The following is a 23,070-nucleotide window of genomic DNA, read 5'->3' as shown; positions in this document are numbered from 1 at the left end:
AATTCCTCTCCTCCTCAATGTCCTCCGCCTCCTCAAGTGTGGTCATTATTTCTTCTTGATAATCTGGCCCTTCCCTCTTGACAGTTTTAACCCTTCTGTCCTCCATGGCCCTCCCTTCTTAGACAAACCATCTGGTCAGATCCTCTTTAGGGGAGAGTAAAAGAGGGTGGATTTGATTTGAGGAGGGGAGGTGACAGGCTTCACAGCAGAAACAGATGCCGTAAGGTCAGAGGGAGGTGAGAAGACAGAGAGAAGTGAGAGAGAAGATATATCTGGCACGCATGTCAGATGGAAACATAGATTTGGGCAAAGAACTGCAACATACAGGAGATTTTCCAAAGGGGAAGCCATGTTAGTCTGTCCCACCAAAAATCAAAACCAAAGTGGGGCATCTTGATGATTTAACACACCTACTACACTTTATGCTTTCTTAGGCTATATACACACTGCAGAAATAATCTAATTTGACACCGCTTTAACTGCCATGGCTCAATGCTACAGAATGCTGGGGATTGTAGTTTCGTGAGACATTTAGTCTTCCCTGTCAGAGATCTCTAGCATCACAACAAATGACAAATCCCAGGATTCCCTAGGATAGATGCATGGCAATTAAAGTGGTGTCAAACTGGATTATTTCTGCAGTGTGGATGAAGCCTTAGACTACAGCCCACTTCATCAGAAACATGAGGCATTATTCAAAACTTCAAGTGCAAGTACATGGAACATATGTACAGCTGGGAACAGAGATGTGTGTAGGTGGAAGGATATCTACAACCCTCACAGACTGGCAAACAAGAGACACCAATATGGAAAGTTACAGCAAGCCAAAAGAGTATTGCTGACACTGTCAAGAGGACATTCTGCCCCTTGGGCAGCCCTTGGCTGGGCAGAGAAAAGCTCAGGTATTCAAGCACTGGTGAGAGCTTTTCTGAGTTGTTCTCCCTCTCCCACTGAAAGGGGCAAATGAACGAATAGAGACACAGGCAGAAAGATGAGGGTAAGAGCAGGGTTGATTTAGGGGTGCCCTTTGTTCACTGGGCTAAAAGAAAATAAAAGTGAGCTGCATCTGGCTTTGGCTGTACTCACAGTAGGCCCATCAAAAATAAATGGACCAGCATGGCATAGTAGTTTGAGTGTTAGATTAGGGAGACTAGGGTTCAATTCTCAGCTTGGCCATGAAACCCATTGGGTGATCTTGGCCAGATCACACTCTCTCAGACTCAGCAGAAGGCAAGAGCAAACCTCCTCTGAACAAATCTTACCAAGAAAACCCCATGATAGATACGCCTTAGGTTGCCATAAGTCAAAAATGACTTAGAGGCACACAACAACAACAAAGGTCAGACTTGTACTGATTTCCAAGGGCTTATCCTAAATATGACTAGATCTAGGTCCAACCGAGACAGAGGCAGGCAGTGACTCCCAGGTCCAGGATAATACTGTGAGCACATGCTTTCCTCAAGTGAACCAGACTCTTTAACCACCCGTATTTCATCACATTCCTTTTAAGTAACAAGAGATCTTCATGTGATCAAATATCCTTGTCCCCTACATGGTCCTGTGCTCTTCCCCCTTGGACAACTGAACTTGGACAGTTACTTTTTCAGGCTATATCTCCCTGAATCCCTCAGCCAGCATGGTCACTGGAAGTTATAGTGACCAAAAGCAACTTTTCAAGGTTTGTAAAACATTGCCAAATATGTCCTCCAAATTCACTTCCTCAAAGGAATGGTGAAGCTAGGAAGCACCCTCTAGCTACCAATAAAGCTAATGTGGCCACTAAGGAACAGAGTTGTGAATTACTTATGGTTCAGTGGAACCCACATCAGTAAGAAAGGGAAGTGGAACCTACAAGCAGACTGGGATGGGAAGGAGCTGACCCTGATGTTTTTTTAGAGACCTTCCAAACTCCTGGCCCGGTTATACTATTCTCTCTACCAAATAGATAATGAAAATATTTATTGATTCATTCATTCATATGTAAACCATTTCAAAAGTCCAGTATTGATAACAATAAATTTACAATCAACCAGTTAAAAAGAAGAAGAAGAAGAAGCAGTGAGGTATACCAGTATGAAATACTGTCTCTCATACTGGATTATCCCTAGCCTATTGAAAGCTTTGTTCAAACATTTCCAAAACAAATTCAGGCTTAAAATCTTCAGATTGTCCAAGTCTGACATCTATAGATCCCTCTTCTGCCTCTTGGATTCAAACATGGTGAATGGCTGCTACTGAAGATGAGCAACCATAGCTCCATAGTAAGTAGTAACACATGTTTGTTTCTCTAATGTCCCAGATTCAGTTTCTAACACTTTCAGTTAAAAAGAAGTTCAGGAATTTAGGATGCATAAGATCTTGGCCTAGTTAGAGAATCACTGTTAGTTTGAATAACCAACCTTGTCAGGATAGATAGACCAATACCTTGGCTCTGTATAAGGCAGTTCCCCAGAACACTGGATACCTTTCCTCAAAGCAGTTAGCCCTTGTTGTTGCTTTTGGCAAGAGAATGGCTTATTGTGGGTCTCAGTTCCATGCCAAAACCACCCAAATGGTATTTGTCCACCGTACAATCACAGAAACTGCTTGCTTGCACCCTTTTCCCCTGGAAAAGGGTGCTAGTACTCTTGAGTAGCAAGTACTCAAAATCTCCACACTAACATACTGCCATGGGGCAACATTCTCAGGAGCCCCTTGGTCCTCCCAGCACACTTTTATCCAGATTTAGTCACACATCCATATCTCAATAAAACTCCAGCATATTTTACTATCTCAGTTCCCTCCAATTTTACTTTCTAAAAATGGAGGTCAGTCACACTCCCCCTCCAATCCCTTTTTTCATTTCTTCTCAACAACTACTGGAGACTCCGATTTGGGGATGTAGTTGCTAACAGCACAATCCTAGGCATGCATATCTGCCTATAAGAAACACTCATTGAGTTCTGTGGGATTAGTGTTCGATTCCCAGCTCAGCCATGAAGCCCACTGGCTGACTTTGAGCAAGTCACACTCTCTCAGCCTGAGAGGAAGGCAATGGCAAGCCTCCTGTGAACAAATCTTGCCGTTAAGTCTAAAACATGTCTGAAATGTGTACCGTAAGTCTGAAATGACTTGAAGGCACACAAACTGTAGCCAGGGAATGGTTTAGGAGCGAAGCCTCAAGGGTCCCAAATGTATTTTGCCTTCTCTGCAAAATAAGAAAATCTTGCTCACCTGGGCTTTGTTGAATCAATCTGACACTTGAATTTTCCCCAACCATAGTCAGTGCCATTTGTCTTTCTTTATTGTATTCTTCCAAATGATCTTGCTTTAACTGTAACCTCTGACCTCCTGCCCAGATAATCCCAACAGGTGGATTCAAACTGTTTTAGCATGAACTAACTTGTCAATGCCATGTGGTTTTGTTTATCTCCTTTTCAACAGGTTCTTTGGCTGGGAAATTTAATCAAAAGGGAAGAACTTCAGTGCAGTATCTCTCATTGTGTCCCCACCCTCACCCCCCTTACCTCTCGCAAACATCTTCTCAAAGTAAATTTAGCAAATCCACTCATTTATCCTCAGCACAGCATAGTAAAACCATCATCTTTCCCATTCATAGATCTCTACCTCCCTTTATCACCTGAGACTGAAGCCCCAGACATGCTTGGGAGTGAATCACATTAAAAACAATGGAACTTTGGAAGAACAGGGCTGAACGACTTCTTTACATGCACAGGGTTCAGCAGGGTTGCAGGACTACCTATGCAGGCTAGCCCTCCATAAAGTCATGCATTCATCTCAGTGACAGCCATACCTCCCATCTGTCTAGCCATCCATCCATATCAAAATCAATCTGTACAGCTATTTACCTTTCAGGACACCCGTGCATGGACACACACACTGTCACACATATGCACACACACCGCCGCATGCTGCCTCTCCTACCCATGTGTCACCACCTCCGTTGCTGCAGTCTGGGCTCCTCTCGATGCCTGCCTCTTCCAATTTCTCTCTCTCTTTCCCTCTCTCTCCTTCCCTCTCTCCCTCCTCTTTAGTTAATCTCTCCATTCCTTCCCCTCCTTGCACAATCGGGCTCCAGCCAATGGGCTGCTTTGGCAGCCGTCTCTGCTGCAGGTAGCTCAGTGGCTTGGCTACTGATGTCATTGCAATGGAACGCAGGAACCAAGGTGAAGTGTGCCATGTGGGGGCTGACGGTGCCCAGCCTCCAACTGGAAGCAGAAGAAGGCATGGGTAGGCAACAGCACTCACCTCTTCCTCCACCCCTCTCAACCATGCTTACTTGTTTTGGAGTCTGTCTTCTCAATTTCCATTTCAGCAATACGGCAGACAAGAGTGGGAGAGCAGACAGAGGAAAAGCTGGACTCTGTTAAAGCATCTCCCTCCCAGATGGCAGTAAAATTGTACATAGGCATGTCTCATCTGCAGGGTTGCCATGGGTCAGGACTGACTCAAGCATGGTTTACAACAACAACCTATCTGTGAGAGCCAGTGTGGTTTGAACATTGGACTACAACTTAGACAGCAGCTGGCTAGGGGATGAGGTAGTTCCAGAGTGAATACCAAGAAAAAGATGCTGTATACAAAACCCTATCAGAGATCAGAGTTTGATTCCCTACTCACCCTTGGAAACCCACAGGGTGGCCTTGGGCTAGTCACACTCTCTTAGCCACAGAAAGCTCCATGATATGGTGGTCATAAGTTGGAAATGACTTGAAGGCACACAACAACAACATCTATCTGTAGGCTAGGATGTATATAAAGCTCCCCTATGCTAGTTTTTCCCAAGTTGATTCCTTTCAGAGGTTGGATGACAGTTCCCACCACCCCACGGTGAGCAGATGTCATAACCACAAGGGAGAACAAGGCACTGCAACATGTAGGGTGCTCAGGAAAAATGTAGGACATTACAAAATAAAAGCTAAAAACACTAATATAAATATAAATTCTGCTTGTTAGTCATGCTAAAAATGGAGGACATGTTGCACTTTTTCATGGACAGATGGTTGAAATGTAGGACATGTCCTGGAAAATTAGGATATCTGGTCACCATGCATTGCCCCCCCCAGCATAATTGAGGCCATAGGAGTTGGTGCCCAACTCATCTGTAAGGTGCCAAGCTGGCGTGGGGATGAGGTAGTTCAAGAGTGAGTACCAAGAAAAAGATCCTCTATACAAAACCCTATAAAATGCAACTAATAAGATTTGGTGATTCACAGTCACTCAGATCTCTGATACTGCACAATGAAGTAGAATATGAGGACAACAGCAGCTTCCAACTCACACTTTCTAGCAAATGTGCTCAGAGGCATATTGCTTCAAATATTGGAAGGAAGGTATCATTTGATATACCCTCAGTGCAGAAATAAAGGAGTTTGATACCACTTTAACCATTACAGCTCCATCCTGTGGTATTCTGGGATCTGTAGTTTGATGAGGTATTCATCCTGGCCTGTCAGAGAGCTCTGGTGCCTCGCCAAACTACAAATCCCAGAATTCTGTACTAAAAGTGGTGTCAAAACTGTTTTATTTCTGCAGTGTGGATACACCCATTATTCTAAATAGGTACAATTGATCCTCTTTTGCTATCTAAACATTGGAGATGATCCCCAGTGCCTACCAGCCATTTTAATTGTGAAAATGCCCTAGAAGTAGTCTTGGGAACAGAAAGTACAGAAACTGTCTTAATTTAATAAAATCTCCAATGGTTGCATATGCAAAATCTCCAGTCTCCATGCACTTTGTCCTTCCTATTATCCATGTTGGTTTTCTCGTCTCCCTTTACCCAAGACTCTTCCTAAACTGCAGTTCCTCTGAGAACTGAAACACTCTTCTCTGTCCTCTTACAGCTATTCACTGGAGTTTATCAAGCGGGAGGAATTTCTCTTAAATTCGAATGAAAAGAAAGTGGGGCCAAAACGCATTCACTTAAAGTCGCTAGTTTTGTGCAATTACGTGAATGTGCATTGCATTCGAACTGGCTCCCCATTGCCCGAAAATAGCATGCCATTGCCCGAATTTGCATGTGGCAGTCTATCACGCAATAACGTGAAACCCCATGATTGCTTTCGAACTGACTTCCCATTGCACAAATTTGTGTGTAGTGGGTTATCACGCAATAATGTTAAACCCCATGATTGCGTTCAGATTGCCATCGGATTATACTTCCAATTCCCCTTGTCTGATAAACTCCACTGTCTCTCCAGGCATCCAAGACAAATGTCCCATCTCATCAAAAGATGGGTTAGCTGTACTCCTCAGTTTTACCCACACCCATATATATACAGTATGAGGCCTGGGAATGGAAATCAAACTAGCCAGGCATGAGATAAGTAGTATGTCCCCACCCCTAACCCCCTGCTGCTTCAAATTATGATTAGGAGAAAAATAATCCCCATTATGCAGATGGGACTCTTGATTGCAATTTGCCTGATATGGTCTGGTATTCCCATCACTGAGGTAATATTTGAACTAATATTTATCCAGATCTAATAGCGGACTACATCATGTCTCATATTCAGTAACTGAACTGAAGAATTTGTTTCCTTAGATGGATTGTAACATATGAGTTAAATGCATGGATTTACTGAGATTTTTAGTTAATTATTTCCCAACTTTGCAATGTGTAACTTAACATCTATCTATCTATATATCTATATCTATATCTATATCTATATCTATATCTATATATATCTATATATATATATATATATATATATATATTACTCTATCATCACATCCCCTAGCATTATGGAAATAAGAAGAGTTCTATGACATACAGACCTCCATAAAAGAATCTATGTTACTTAAAGTGTGTGTGTCTGTGTGTGTATATATAGATGTGTCTTCAAGTTGCCGATTGACTTATGGTGGACCATGAATTTCTCATAGGCTTTTCTTAAGTGAGGAATACTCAGAGGTGGTTTTGTCAGTTCTTTCCTCTGAAATATAGACGACAGCACCTGGTATTCATTGGTGGTCTTCTATCCAAGCACTAACCAAAGTTGACCCTGCTTGGCTTCCAAGATCGGGTAGAAACTGGTGTCTTTAGGGTATTTAGGCCAGCTACAACTAGAGGCTAAAGTGTGCAATAATGAGAGTGGTGTGTGGTTGCTGTAATCCATGTGTTCCATCACAGTCACTTTCTTGTTTTTATGTGCCTTCAAATCCATTCCAACTTATGGTGACCCTAAAGTGACCCTATCATGGGATTTTCTGGGACTGAGAGAGTGTGACTCGCCCAAGACCACTCAATGGGTTTCCATGGCTGGCTGGGGAATCGAACTCTGGTCTCTAGAGTCCTAATGCAACACTCAAATCACTACACCAACCTGGTTAGGAACATAAAATTGCTGGGGTGGGGGGAGAGACATCATTCAACATTTCTGTGCCCCAACAAGGAGCAGCCAATGTACACCCCAACAAATTATGACAAAGCTAAAAATGGTGCCCCTCACTTTTTAAAGCAAGATGCATAGCACCCAAGGCCAACTGAATCATCTTGGTACTTGAGTCAGAATCTCCCATAGGCTCCTCTATGCCCACCAAGTGGCAGCTGGTGGCTCCCCTGTCAATGGGGTGGTGAATTCACTCCAGGTCTTACAGAATCAATACAAAGGACTGAGCCTACTTAGACTTAAGCGCATTGGATAGCTCCTTTACAACTCAGAGCAAAATCCAGAGCTGATTCACCATCGCACTTACATGAACACCACTAGTTGCCATTGATCCCAACCTAGCCCCCCTCAAGCTGGTGCAAAAAAAGAAAGTAACAATTTTTGCCCTTTTCTGACACTCCATATCTGGGGCCTTAAGTAATCGCCCCATTCTTCATAACAGTGAGGCCGGCCCTAACCATGCAGCAGGGGTTGTACACCAAGGGTTGTGGTGGTATCATCAACTAAAATACTGGAGAGATGTGACAGGGGAAGTAGAATGGCAGGGGATGGACACCTCTCACCAGCCCCTTTTTAAAAATAGCTCACATGCTTTAAATTTTTTATTGCTTATCACTGAGCTGGAGCACCATGGTGGTTAAGATTGCAAGTTGAGAGTCCCAAGTTTAAGCCATGGCTTTAGCCAAAGCTTTATATCCCAGTCTCAACCTCTTGCTTGATGAAGTGGAGATAATAACATTGGCCTACCTCACAGAGTTGTTGCAAGGACTACTGAGAGAATAGATGTGCGATGCCTTGAAGACTTGAAAGGAGGTACCTAAATGTTAAGTACAGGTTGAGTCTCCTTCATCCAGAATTCCAAAATCTGACATCCAAAACTGTCTACACGGGTGGCTGAGAAAGTGATACCTTTGCTTTCTGATGTTCAATGTACATAAACTTTGTTTCATGTCCAAAATTATTTTTAAAATATTATGTATAAAATTACTTTCAGGCCATGTGTATAAGATGTATACAAAATATAAATGAATTTCATTTTGAGAGTTGGGTCTCAGCTCCAAGATATTTCATTATGTATATGTGAATATTCCAAAATCTGCAAAAATCTGAAATCCTTGAAAGACACTTCTGGTCTCAAGCATTTCAGATAATGGAGATTCAACCTGTATAATTATTTTTCTCAGCTCAGCATAGCAGCACCTCCTTATCAACATAAAAGCAAATTCAGACCAGCAAAAAATTGGCTTAAACAACAATAAACAGAATGAATTATTTTTGCAGTAATTCATAAACTTTGGTCCTACAAATGATTTGGACTTCAGCTCCCAGAACTCCTGTTGGCCAAGCTGACTGGGGCTTCTGGGAGGACTAAAGTTTGGGAATCATTGCCTTGAAATCATTTCTGGGTTGTAGACTCCTGTGTCCAGTGTAAATTGGTGATACAAAACATATTATATTAAATGACATAAAACTGAAATGAATAAGTTCTTATGTTGATATGCAAGAACAAACAACACCAGTTGTATCACTGAAATCTAGGTTTACATACTGAAATACTGTACAATGAGACTATGCACACATTTTAAAAGTACCCCAAAAGCAGAAGAACACACATCCCCTTGAGATGAATCTTCCCAGTAAAGTAGGAATTCCCATTTGCAGAAACTTGCAAAACTTAGCAGATTCAAATTTTGTTTGGAAAATAATTTTTAGTGATAATGGAGCTGACATAGACTCCTGCTTGGGCCAGAAGGGGAGACTTTGGCTATACAAACATTTGAGAGCATCAGCGCACATTTGCATTTGATCTGTTTGAAAGAGCTTGTGGGGTAAATGAAGCCTTAGGCTGCATCTGCATTCCAGAAATAATCCAGTTTGACACTACTTTAACTGCCATGACTCCATGCTATGGAATCCTGGGATATACAGTTTGTTGTGACACCACAGCTCTCTCACAGAGAAGACTAAACATCTCACAAAACTACAAATCCCAGGATTCCATAGGCTAGAGCCATGGCAGTTCAAGTGGTATCAGACTGCACTAATTCTACAGTGTAGATCCAGCCAAAGTGAGGCTTGACAGGTAGGTATACATGTACATGCACATGCTGGGACTCACATCACGCACAGATCAATTCCACTTTTTTTCTCCATCACATGTTCAATGTTGTTGATCACCAAATGGAAACCTCCATTTGGCTGTCTTTCAACTTATGGTGACCCCATCATTGTTAGAGGGTTTTCTTAGGCTAGGAATACTCTGAGGTGGTTTGCCATTTTTTTTGCTCTGGTAATTCTTGGTGATCTCCCATGAAAATACTAACTACTCCTGCTTATGTTGGAAATGATAGACAGCTCTCATGACCTATACCCACTGAAAACCTTCTCTTTCACAAACTGGGATAGTCCGTGTATACAGTTGTCCAAGTTGTTGACCACTCCTACATCATGTGGCAGAAAATTCTGCAGTTTAACTCGAACACATTAAAGGTATTTTTGGCTAACTCAAAATGATGTGGACAGGAAGGTTAACTCCATACCATCTTGAAGTTTATGAGGGGAACAACAGCTTTAAAATGAAAATCTCTGTTAAGTGTGGAAGGTCTCTATGTGATTCGAAACCCCCCAGAATAAGGATTATTGGATGTTTGGAGAGACTGCATGCAATGGAAGGGCATAGAGTCATTCTGCTCCCTCTTCTTTTGGGGTCAGAACACCCAAACAGGGCTTTAGTATTCTGTAGAGATTGACTCTGTTATCTATCTAGATTACCAAGTCGTTGAGCTTCACTGGATTGTTGAACATTAATATGCAAGAGGAATGGTGGTGGTGGGGTTGCTCATCACTTTCTTTATACCATGTATTATTTTATCCACTTTTAGTTTATCTCACTTGCAGTGCTTCCTAAATTAAAAGTCTTCAGACATTGTGGCTGCTCCTCATTGGGCAGTTGCTCCAGCTTCTTGATAATTTTGGTTGCCCTTTTCTGTACTTTCCTCTGTTCTACAACTGGGGCAGTGACCAGAATTGTACCACAGCATTCCAACCATGACCACAGTGTGTATTTGTATCTGAGATGTGGTGCTGGAGGAGAGTTGTGCAAATGCCTTGCACTGCCAAAAGGACCAATAAATGGGTCCCGGAGCAAATCAGGCAGAGACAATTTGGTGTAGTGGTTTATGTATTGGATTATGACTCTGAAGAACAGGGTCTGAATTCTGGCTTGGCCACGAAACCCATTGGATGACCCTGGGAAAATCACATGCTCTCAGCCTTGGAGGATGGCTATGGCAAACCTCCTCAGAATAAACTTGTCAAGAAAACTCAGTGATAGGTTCATGACCTTAGGGTCTCCATAAGTCAGAAATGATGTGAAGGCACACAACAGCAACAAATAGCAAATCAGGCCTAAATTGTGCCCAGAAGCTAAAATGACTAAATGGAGGCTGTTGTAATTTGGGCATATTATGAGAAGAGATGACTCACTAGAAAAAACAGTAATGCTTTGGAAGCTGGAAGGCAGTAGGAAAAGAGGAAGACCCCATTCCAGATGGATAGACTCAAGCAAGGAAGCTATGGCTCTGAGTCTGCAAGATTTGAGCAGGATTGTTGATGGTACGGTGATTTGCAAATCTCTCATTCATAGGGTCACCATAAGTTGAAGTCAACTTAATAACAGCCCGAAAAACCCACAAACTTGATAACAGTTAACAACAACAACAATGTGTAATGTTGACAGATTTATTTTCAATTATTATCACATTGAAAAAATGGAATTTTCCTTGTTTTTTAATAGCAGCTACACATTGAGTTCATTTTCACTAGAGGCACATGCAGCCCAATAATCTGCTATGCTAGCATTTCCCAATTTGTGGCTTCTCACATATTGGAGGTTTATAACTATCAGAAACCTTCCCTAACAATTGTGCTGGTTGGTTCTTTGGGGACGTGTAGTCAAAAAATGTTTGGAGACCTAAGATTGTAACCACTGCACTAACCTAAGCAATAGTTATGGCCTCTAGCTGTGCAATGTGATACATGTTAAAAAATCTTTTTTTGTACCACGGAGACAATGACACAAGCTTCTAGACACGAAGACTAGAAACTTTACACTTTCAAAACTGAAAGGGGTTTTTTGAGGGGGAAATGAGGCAATGCACAGCCTGGAAAAATAGCTGCAAATGTATCATTTTGAAAATGAAGAGGGAAAACACACGTCTAAGTTTCTATCTCCAGACCAACCAAAAATTCCAGCAGAAACAATCAGTCTTGAAAATAGATAAAAATGTATTTCAGCTATGAGAGGAAACAGTCAAGCCCACCAAATGCAGCATCCTTTCCTCCACAATGGCTAGCCAGTGTATCTGGGAAGCCTGTAAGCAAGGACATGGGGGCAACAGTTCCTCTCTACTGTTCATTCCCAGCACCTGATAGTCAAAGACATCATTCTTCTTAGATAGAACACACAGAGAATGAAAATCAAGAAGCAGGAACAAATTGGTCATACCCAGCAACTCACTTTCAGTATGAAGAATGAAAGAAAAACTGTTTGCAGAATAAAAATTAAATCCAGCACTTTGCTACATACAGTACTTCACCCATAACTATTAAAAGGTTCAGACTGCCTGCATTCTATAGCTTGGAAGAGTTACTTTTTGGAACATGTTGGCTGAGGGATTTTGAGAGTTAATAGTCCAAAAAGGTACTAACTGTTCATTACATACACACAAAAATGTCAAAATTATACCGCCTGGCCATTTACAAATTTAGTTGCCCCTTGTGATCACTACAGAGCCTTGAGTCAATATTGGCAATATGTTATGAATGATGTGATGCCAGTAAGATGGCTTGCATAGGAGGCCTTACCTAAATGATTCTTCCAACTAGAGCTCTAGTTGTCAATTAATACGGAAGAAGAAGAGGAAGGAGGAGGGGAAGGAGAAAAGAGGAGGAATACTGGAATTTGCTGACCGTTAGATAGAAGTATAGTAGGACGGATATTCTCTTTCAAGGTTAGCTGACCTGCCAGCCCCAGAAACCCCTCTGTTCAATTCCCCTATAGATCCCCCCCATCAATGGGGTTACCACTATCATTACTGCCACTGCTGTAATATGATGACTCAGTTGGTTTAACACCAAGAGGATGGAAGGCTACCTGGTTGTCAATCAGGTGCCACAAGCTGTCAACCTCAAAATAGGAGTGAAGATGAAAATATGTGTACTGTCTTTCAGAGGTGGACAGAAGCCTGAGTATCATCTAATGACAAAGTGCTACATTGGGGAGTGTTTTTGACTTTTATGGATTAACAACAACCAAAACGAAAAAAGCAAGGTCACCTCAAAATTGAACAATTCTCTCTGCATATGTGTATGCCTTCAAGTCACCTGTTGACTTATGGCAACCCCATGAATTTCATAAGGTTTACTTAGGCAAGGAGGTGGTCTTGCCAGTTTCTTCTTCAGAAATATAGGCGGGTTACAGACAGGCAGGGGAAGACGTCTTGAAGGTGTATTCTGCTGAATACGGAGCCTCCAGACCGCCCGCCCCAGGGGCGTGGCTCAGGTGTATGGGGCTTCCACATGGGGGGCAGTGAAGACGCCTCACCTGGGGCCGTTTCTGACCCGTAGCTTCCATACCGCCGCCTCGTAGGACACTGTAAAGAGAGAGGCAGCTTCCGCACGGGCGGCTGCGAATATGGCTTTTTTTTTTCTTTTGCTGGCTGAGAAGTGCGCAGCTGCGGCAGTCCAGCACCGGCCGGCAATTTCCCTTTTGCTGGCTGTGGAATGTGCATGTACACATTTAAAGCGCCCAGGCCCCATTAAACTTTTTTCCCCGCCCTACCCAAGAACAAAGGTGGCCTCCTGCCAGCTGGTGATCAGCTGATGTTGGCATCCTTGCCCGCTTGCGCATTGCGAGTGCCACCGGCATCATGGATGCCTCCTCTCCTTTGTTCCCTGTGGTCTTACTGAAGCTGCAATCCACAGCCACAGGTGTCGCCGCTGCCACTGTCGTCCCCTCCACCTCCTCCTCCTCCATTGACGCTGCAATGGAGGTCCCATCATCCATTTCAATCAGAGCTCTAGCCTTGGCTGACAGGAGGAATGACGATGACGATGATGATGAACAGCGAAGGGCAGTGGCTGCCATAGCGGTTCATCAGGCTGTTGTTGGCGGTGCCATGGCCCTGGTCCGAGTGGCGCGGCTCCGCCGGTGCTGGAAGGACCCGACACCACAGGAGTTCTGGGACAAGTTTGTCTCAACCATATGGTCTGACAAGCAATGGAGGTATTACTTCCGAATGCCCCGTGCCCTCTTCCTCAGGCTAGTGGGCATCCTGTGCCCAGAACTGGAGAAGTCAGACACAGTGATGAGGAAAGCCATCCTGGTGGAGAAGAGAGTGGCCATTGGTGCCTTTTCACTGGCACACAAATCCACCTATGCTGTGACCGCAGCGCTGTTTGGGGCTGGCATTGCCACCGCGGGGGAGATCGTGGTGGAGTTTGCCCTGGCCATGGAGAAGCTGCTGCTGTCACGGACTGTGTACCTCGGGAACGGACGTGAGGTAGGGACAGCCAGACCACCTACCCTTTAATCTTTGGCAGCTCTGTGATATTCTGTGTCAAGTGTCACCCCCTCACTGTACATTTGCTGTTCTTGCTATGGTGCAGTTGCGCATGTGTAAAAGAGTTGTCATGTCAATTCCTCTGTTTCTCTCCCTTTCTTTCCCCCACAGATTATGGATGCCTTTGGTCGGCGCGGCTTCCCACAAGTGGTTGGCCTCATGGACAGGTGCCACTGCCTGATCATACCACCCTTGGGGCTGAGGAATGTGTATGTCAACAGAAAGGGCTCCTATTCTGTCATCCTGCAAGGGACATGTGACCACACAGGAAGGTTCATGGACGTGGAGCTCGGATGGCATGGGTCAGCCCACGATGCCAGGGTGGCATGGAATTCTCTCATCTACGAGGCCATGGAGGCTGGCATCTATGTGGAAGGGAACCCCAGCATCAACATCAGAGGCCAGCAGATCGGGTCCCTGATACTGGCTGACAGTGCCTACCCCATTCGGAAGTGGCTCATGAAGCCCTACAAGACCCCCCAGACTCCCAAACAGAAGCTCTTCAACAAGAAGTTGAATCATGTCAGGGGGGCTGTGGAGAGATCGTTTGGCAGATTGAAGGCGAGATGGCGCTGTCTCACTTCCCCACTCCTGGTGGTAGAGGAGAACGTGGTGCCCATCATTGCCTCATGTGTCATTCTGCACAACATCTGTGAGACCAAGGGCAGGGTCCTGGATGAGGGGATGCGATATAGGTGCCGTTTTGTGCTGCCCACCCTGGGAGCAATCACGGAGGCTGAAGAGAAAGAGAAGAAGAAAGCAGGTGTGGCTGTGAGGAATGCCCTGGCAGACTTCTTTCTGACAGGGAGAATCTGAAGCTTGGCTCCTGTGCCATCATCTGTGATGTTAGAGTGCATTGTAGTGTAATAGCATAAGCACCTGAATAAATGTATCCCATTATCCACAGTTTGAGTCTGCCTATCATTCCTGCTCTGTGCTGTGGGCATATTTTGCCACGTGCCTGAGGGGGACACACACAAACACACACACACAAAAGGTCTCCTGGCGCCTGTTTTCCTGGGTCAAAAAGATACATCAGCTCCAACTGCCAATTTCCCCTTTGACAATGTATCAATCCCCCTCAAACTCAAGCTTTCCTAATGGCCCATTTGAATGTATCAATAGGGCACCCAGAGGGCATCTATTGGGGGAGAGATTCAAACTGCTCCTCTGAAAGCTTTCATTGGCCTAGGACCACCTTGGCCTAACGGCCCTGAGCCGCAGGTGCCCATATATACCCATGCACAACTGTGCAAGACCCCAGGACGGCGATCAAGATGGCAGCGCCACGCAGGAGGGTCCTGATCCGCATTGCCTACTGGACGGACGAGGAGGTCGGGATCCTCCTGGACTCCCTGATGCCACAGGCAGCTGCGAGAAGGGTGATGGCCAGCACCAACAAGCCCAACCGGGGGTATTTTCTGCAGTCATTGCGTGCCCTCCGAGACCAAGGGTTTCAAAGAACACTGCACCAATGTAGAGTGAAGTTTAAAACTCTCAAGGCAGCGTTCTTTGAAACCCTTGAGGATTTCGTTGAGGATCCCCCGGTTGACAAGCGGCCACCATTCTTCTCTCGGCTGAAGGACCTGTGGATCAGGGGAGATAGGTCGAGAGCAGAAGATTGCCGTCCTCCAGGTAAGTCAGAGCTCTTGCCATGCACTGTCCTACCCTCCTTGACCCTTCCCTTGCCCTCCTCTCCTTCCTGCATGGTGCCAATGCCATCCTTCCTCTTCCCTTCTGCAGGCGTGCGGCCGAGGCGGAGGCGGAGGGAGGGAGGGCACCATGCCAGGTCGCCCTCTTCACCATCCTCGGGGGATGAGGATGTCCTCGAGGGTGGGCCACAGCCAGGACCAGCTGCTGTGGCCCCTCCGCAGCCAGAGCAGGCTCCTCTGGCGGAAGGTAGGTCCCCAGGGTGAGGGGTGGGGGTTGCCTGACTGCAGCCCCCACGACACTTGTGCCCTCCTCTGCCATGCCAACATGGTAACTTGGGCCTTTTTTCCCCTTTGGCAGGGCTTCATGTCCTTGCTGCTGCCGCCGCCGCCGAGGAAGAGGAGCCTGGCCCGAGCCGCCGCCTGCCAGGGGAGCCAGGGGACTTGGCCCTCGATGCCACGGCCCTGGATTGAGTCCTCCAAGCCCGGCAGCGAGATAAGTGTAGAGGTGAACCCAGGGAAGGGAGAGGGGGTACCCAGAAACCCTGCCTGTGGGAGTGGGTGATGGGGTGCACAGGCTGATCCTAACCATCCTCTTTCTTTTTCCCCCACAGAGAACCAGACGGAGCGGAGGCTCTCTGCCCTGGAGGAGGGTCAGAGGAAGATCGAGGAGAGAGTGGAGGGCATCGAAAAGACCCTCCAAGAAATCCTCCGCCGGCTGCCCGCCCCACCCCCACCTCCCCCTCACTGAAGCAGCTTCCCTCCCCTGCCCCCTCTGCCATCCCCCCTTCACCACCACCCTTCACCATCCCCCTTCCCTTTTACATATGTGAATACAAAAAGTTTTGTTATTATTGTTAATAAAAAAGTTTATTTTTTTTTTTAATTGTGTGGTTCATTGTGTGCAACTGCAGCAGTATGGATGTGTGTGCGAATGTGACGGCTTAGGCGCAACTGTGCACTCTAAACCTAGGCAGTAGTGCTGTGAGGTAGCAGTGTCCAAACTCTGTCCTTCAGGTGTTTGGACTTCAGCTTTCAGAATCCCAGACCACAGGGCAAGGTGGCTTGGGCTTCTGGGAGATGAAGTCCAAACACCTGAAGGACAGAGTTTGGACATTGCTTGTTTAGGGGACCAGTGAGGCAAGCATGGTGGGAGGAGGGAACAGGAAGGGTAGAACAGAATAGATAGGGCTGGGAGGGAACACATACCCTGGGAGGCAAAATGATGTCTTTATGGGACATCATGGGGACCCAGTGCCTTGTCAGTGCTCCCTGCCCCTTGATCCCAGGCCCCCTCTAGTTGCCCTTTGCCTTTGGGGGCGAGTAGTGGGCGGTGGGACTGCCACCGCGTCACTGAAGAGGCTGGAGGATGGCCTAGCAGGAGGCTGCTGAGACAGCTCCACCTCCATTGCAACTCCCTGCTCCTTAACTGGAAGGATTGCTCTTGCTGGGGGCTCCTGCAGCCCAACCCCTTCCTCCACAACCCTGGGGACAGCCCTGCCCCTTCCACTCTGCTCCCTACGTACCCTTCTGCGTCTCGGGCCACCCTGCCCTCCCCTCATGATCTCCACCATCTGCCCCATCAGAGCAGTCTGTGCTTCCAAGGTGGTGTTGAGTTGCATGTTCTGTTGGTCTGACCTATCTATTGCTCTCTCCTGGTTCTGAAGGGCTCTCTCCTGGCTCTGAACGGCCCTCTCTTCAAATTCCAGTAGCCTTTGCATGATCTCCCTGTGGGACTGTCTGTCCCTCTCTCTTTCCTCAGAGGCTCGCTGTCCCTGCTCCACCAGTGCTGTCATGTGCTCTGCTGAGCAAGCCTTGAGCTGATCCACAGCCGCCACAGTTCTAGTAGCTCTTCTGCTTGGTCGCAAGCCGTTCCTCTGCTGACATGGCAGCTATGGGATTAGCTGGAGGTGGTTCTTCTTCTTCTTCTTCTGCTTCAGTTCGTCCTCTTACTATTGGACATACAACCAGAGAGTCATAGAAGCCTACAGTTAGCAGAGACCCTGAGGGCCATCTAGTCCAACCCCATTCTGCCATGCAGGAACTCTCACTGAAAGCTTCCCCAATGTGGCAAAGGGTAGCGTTTCAAACTAAGGGCATGGGGAAAGGAGAGATTTACAGGCAAGGGAGGGGTGCCTTAGGAATGTGGGACACATGCAGCACATGACCATGCCAGGGACACTCACAATCCTACTTCCACAGCAACCTTGCAAACATACCAGCATAGTAAGCAGTGAAAGATACATGCCACAATTGCGCAGTTGAGCCATGCAGTTTATTGAGTTGCAGTAGCGCACGTACAGTTATAAACATAAATATAGGGTTTACCTTGCATATTCTCTTCGGCCTCACTGCCATCGCTGGCGGGTGCACTGGCCCGGGAGACAGGTGAGCGGTCACGGTAGCTGCTGGTTGTGGAAGAGGATCCAGCACGAGATGGTGGTCTCCTTTTGGAGCTCCCGGCCCCAGCAGACATTCGTCTGAGCAGGGCGCGGGGGTCCAGACGTCGCTGGCTGCTGGAGGAATCGCCCGAGTCGGGGTGTTCCTCCTGCTGTTCATCTGTATGACAAGGGACAAGGGTCATCTCTGCCCTGTGCCCACCCTGGGGCCACATCTTCCCTTTCTCCCATTTCCCCCTCCCTTTCCCCCAGGGGCCCTGGCGCATCTTACCGTGAGAGGGCATCAAACAGTCTTGGGAACATTCAAGCTCCGGGGTCTCGTCCTCCACTGCCACAGGCTCCGCTCTGGCTGGCTGGCCCACCGGGATCCTCACACGCTCCCCACTGGTGGCTAGTCTGTTGGGTCTGATGCTTCCATCACTTTTAATGAAAGCATGCAGCTCCTTGTACAAGGGCAGAGTCGTGGCCTTCTTAGTACCTCTCGCCTGGTTATCTCTGTATTGTTTGTATTGAGATTTCAGCGATTTGCATTTCCGGCGACATTCTTCCCAACTTCTGCTGTGGCCCTTGGCCGTCATGGCCTCTGCCACTTCTTTATATGTCTCAGAGTTCAGGTAGGACTGCTCCAATTTCTCCAGAATATTTGGCTGTGACCATATAGCTATGAGGTCAGCCATCTCCGCATGAGACCAAGACGTCCCCCTCCCTTTTTTCGGGGTGCTGGTGGATGGCTGTGCCATCCTGCCTGGTGGCAAAGGGGAGCCGCCACACAGCTGTGACAGGAGCAGCCGAACTGTGCCCGTTCCCAGGTAAAAATGGCGCAGGAATGTGTGTAGGGGGTCACTTTAAATTCCAAACTTTCCCTTATCACTTTCTACAACCAAAACATCCGCTGGCAAAACTTACAACTTCCCACGAATCTAGCCGTGCATGCGCACATGTGGCTCTAGGGTTAGGGTTACGAGCCTTAAAATGCGCTGCAGCTGTGCCGCAGCTTCCACACCTGCATGACATCTGATGCTGCAATTAAAGCCTGACTGCAAACCACGCATGTCCCGGGACCCCGACTCATTATGCGACGCAGCTGACACGGAGCTTTTAAATGGGCAACTTAAATTTGCGGCGTGACAATTGTGGCGTATCGGTGCAGCAGCTTATAGACGGAGATGCGCACGTACGCCGCTTATCAAAAAGAAGCGGGGAAAAGCGGCACCTTTTTAATGCCGCTTCTTCCCGCTTGGGGCGTGCAGGCAGCGTGTTCATGACGGCATTCAGGTAAGGGCCGCCTGAAGGCTACACCTTCATGACGTCATGAACACACCCCTTTTTGCCCGTCTGTAACCTGCCATAGCCTACAGGCCTGGATACTTGTTGGCAGTCTCCCATCCAAGTACTAACCCTGGCTCACTGTGCTTAGCTTCCAAAACAAGATCTTGCCTTTAGGGTATTTAAGTTCCTACAGATTCTCTAACCCATAGTTGTTTAGGACTAGATTGTACCAGTATATTCAATTTACTCCAAAGTATGGCCATGAGGTTCAGTAGGTAATTAGTTCTCCTGCCCCACATCATTATTTTGCATCTTGTTCTACACTCCTTCCCATCTTGGCCACTAGTTTTCACCTGGCTCCCATTGGTAGACATGGAGGTTGTAGTGAAATGCAAAATCAATCTCTCATGGCTGACATCTGCTGTTCCTGTGATACTTTAACTAGCAATTTGCTCACTTCTTTCTCTTGTCTCTAAAGCAGCCTAGGAAAGATCCCATGAGCCAAAGGATGTACTCTAAATAGAACAGTCTTTCTTAGGCAGCGCTATGAGCTATGACTCATTCTATACCTTAGTTGTACCTCTGTGTCCTAGCCTAGCATGGGTCTGCCCCTGTAGACATTGGCAGAACTCCGTTCTTGCCCTGCCTCTCTACATACAAACACTTCTTTGTCTTTCATAGGGCCTCAGTTTCCCTTCTCCACTTCTCTTTCTCTCGTAGCCCTTCTTTTCAGTGCAGGCAGTTGATTTCCTGCAGCTCAGGACCATTCCTCACTCCTTTCTGCTTAGGGCTCAGTGCTGTTCACCGACTGCTTTGCATTTGGAGTTGGTCACAATCAGCAGTGCCACAACCTATGAGCAGTTTCAGTTGTTGTTGGGATCTTTGAGTAGCTCTCAGCCCTACGGGATCAGTCTTTTCCATTTGGAACAACATCTCCCTGAAATGAGTGGGGCCATGTTATCTTCAGATGTTTTTGGATCCTGACAAGCATAACCAATAATGAAGAATCATAGAATCATAGAGCTGGAAGGGACCTCAAAGGCCATCCAGTTCAATCCCCTGCCATGCAGGAATACACCAACAAAGTACCCCTGAGAGATGACCATCCTCTGCTTAAAAACCTCTAAAGAAGGAAACTTTGCCACACTCCGAGGGAGATTGTATCATGGGAGATACAATCCAATCGCATCTTGATTATGAGAAATTCTGAATCCATGTCTCAGGTTTTGTCATGTTCCGCCACACAGGTTGTATTCTTCTCCTGACCTACCCTTTCATCCCTGGCTTTGACTTACTTCAGACTGTTACTCATATCCTAGGGTGTATCTACACTGTAGAAATAATGCAATTTAACACCACTTTAACTGCCATGGCTCCATCCTACAGTATCCTGAGATTTGTAGTTTGGTGAGGCATCAGTACTCTATGGCAGGGAAGGCTAAGGACCTTGCAAAACTACAAATCCCAGGATTCCATATGATGGGACTACAGCACATAGAGTGGTGTCAAACTGCATTATATCTACAGTGTAGATGCACCCGTGGTCTGAGAGGAAGATGAGCATTTGAACTTAACTGAATCTAGCCAGATGCAATTCAACAGGATCTAGAGGGTCAAAAGCTGTTGATCTTGATTTATGGGACCCACTTAGTTTACTACAGGTAAAGAATTGGACTACCTGAATTCTGTGATAAAACTGATATATAACACTTGCCTCTGCACTGCAGAAATAATCCATTTCAATACCACTTTAACTGCTATAGCTCAATATTATAAAATTCTGGGAATTGTAGTTTTATGAGACATTTAGCCTTCTGTTAGACAACTCTGGTGCCACAACAAACTACAATTCCCAGAATTCCATAGCACCGAGTCATGGTAGTTAAAGTGTCATTGAATCGGATTATTTCTGCAGTGCGAATGCATCCAGCAAGATGTTTCTTCAAACCAAGAGAGAAAAACAGCACCTTCTAATGAGCTGGTGGCATTTTACTGATTGATTGATTTTAACTTATGCATATACATCTTTTCCCTCCTAAAGGTGGACTCATATCTGCTTACAATATGGTAAGGCAGAAAATTATTGGTTTAAGACAGGGGTAGAAAACTCATGGTACCTTCAGTTTTTGTTGGATTATAACTCCCGTTAACAGAATTTACCAGCATAGGCTTTCATTAGGACTCATGGCAGCTGCAATCGAACATCATCTGCAAGGCTACCTTTTGCCAAGCTCTGATTTGCTACAGGAATAATAATATCAATATTCAATAATGCTTGTGTATTTGTTCCTTCAAGTCACCTGTAGACCTATGGCACCCCCATCATAGGGTTTACTTAGGCAATACAACTGGGGGAAAGGAAAAAAGAAATGGCTTCAGCCTGAAGAAATGTGTTGTTTAAAATGGCTGACAATCAATGCAAAGGAAAGATCTTCCATTGAGTAAAACTTGAATTTAGTCAGTGCAACTGGAATTTTAAGTTAAAAAAACAAACAAGCTTGAATTCAGGTCTTGAAAATTTCAGAATCCCCTAAATCTATGCAAAATAGGAAGCTGGAAAGTAAGTTTTTTGAGTGTCAAAGCTCCACGTCTCCTTGCCCCTACTTGCAAAATCTTGTATTTGGCTAGCACTGAAATGTCAAAGCTCAGATTTATAGGCTTTTTCTCAAGCACACTTCAGCACTAATAAGAAATAGACAAGAATGAAAAGCAGAGTTAGTCTCAAGCTCAAATTCATTTGCAGCTATACTCCTCTTTTTGTGTGTGTGTATACTCATGGTGGCTAGTTGTTCACATACCAGAATATCTGCTAACATTTCACAGATGAAAACTAGGATACATGTGGCTGAGCAACCTCAGAGTGTGATCAAAAGGGTGTGAGCATGAGGACAAACAAAACTACTCTCCAAAGGAAAGAAACTCTGGAATGTATGTACTGAATTCAGGAAATCCTGGAAAAAAGAAAGAAAGGGGGGGGGACTCCAAATTAAAAAAAGTCAGTGTGGGGTAGGGTCTCCATCAGTTGGAAATGACTTGAAGGCACACAACAACAACATCTATCTCTAGTCTAGGATGTATATAAAGTTTCCTTACAATAGCTTTTCCCAAGCTGATTCTTTTCGGAGGTTGGATGACAACTCCCATCACTCCTCACCCAGCATAACTGGGGCCATGGGAGTTGTTGCCCAACCCATCTGTAGGGTGACAAGGGGGATGAGGTAGTTCAAGAGGGAGTACTGTGATAGGGTCACCATACGTTGGAAATGATTTTAAGGTGCACAACAGCCACACGAAAAATGCAATACTCTTTGTGCATGCACACATGGCAGTGACATAATTATCAATGAATGTAACATGATATGATATGTTACTATAAGATCAAAATTTCTTTATTGGACCTGCTCAGAACTACAGCTTTATCTCAGGTCGTTGGTCATCACATGAGCTCTGTGTTCACACCTGCACACTCTGCCCAATGTGCATTATAAATCAGGTCAAATCCCTGCCTCCCCATAACATAATAATAATAATAATAATAATAATAATAATAATAAATTATTTCTATACCGCCCTTCTATATAATCAGGGCGGTGTACAACATTATAAAACATCAACAGAAAAGCAATCATTACAATTACATTAAAATTTACAACTACATTAAACATAATACTCACATAGTTACTGTGACCCAACCATAACTTCTCAGCATAACCTACTTTACAGGGTTTTTGATAGG

General features: G+C 45.6%; 1 protein-coding gene across 1 annotated transcript in view; it reads right to left on the bottom strand.

Annotated features, from left to right (window-relative positions):
- Window positions 1-3,990, bottom strand: part of MAP3K12 (mitogen-activated protein kinase kinase kinase 12) — a 61,099-nt gene extending 57,109 nt beyond the window's left edge. The window contains exon 1 of the mRNA XM_042454641.1: window positions 3,925-3,990. The gene's annotated coding sequence lies outside the window, so the exon portion shown is untranslated. The remainder of the gene's footprint in view (window positions 1-3,924) is intronic.
- Window positions 3,991-23,070: the final 19,080 nt, after the last annotated feature.

The sequence above is a fragment of the Sceloporus undulatus genome, chromosome 2 (assembly GCF_019175285.1).
Source record: "Sceloporus undulatus isolate JIND9_A2432 ecotype Alabama chromosome 2, SceUnd_v1.1, whole genome shotgun sequence".
Lineage (NCBI taxonomy): Eukaryota > Metazoa > Chordata > Lepidosauria > Squamata > Phrynosomatidae > Sceloporus > Sceloporus undulatus.
Note: the sequence above shows the minus strand (reverse complement) of the source record. Positions and strands in the feature narration are given on the sequence as shown.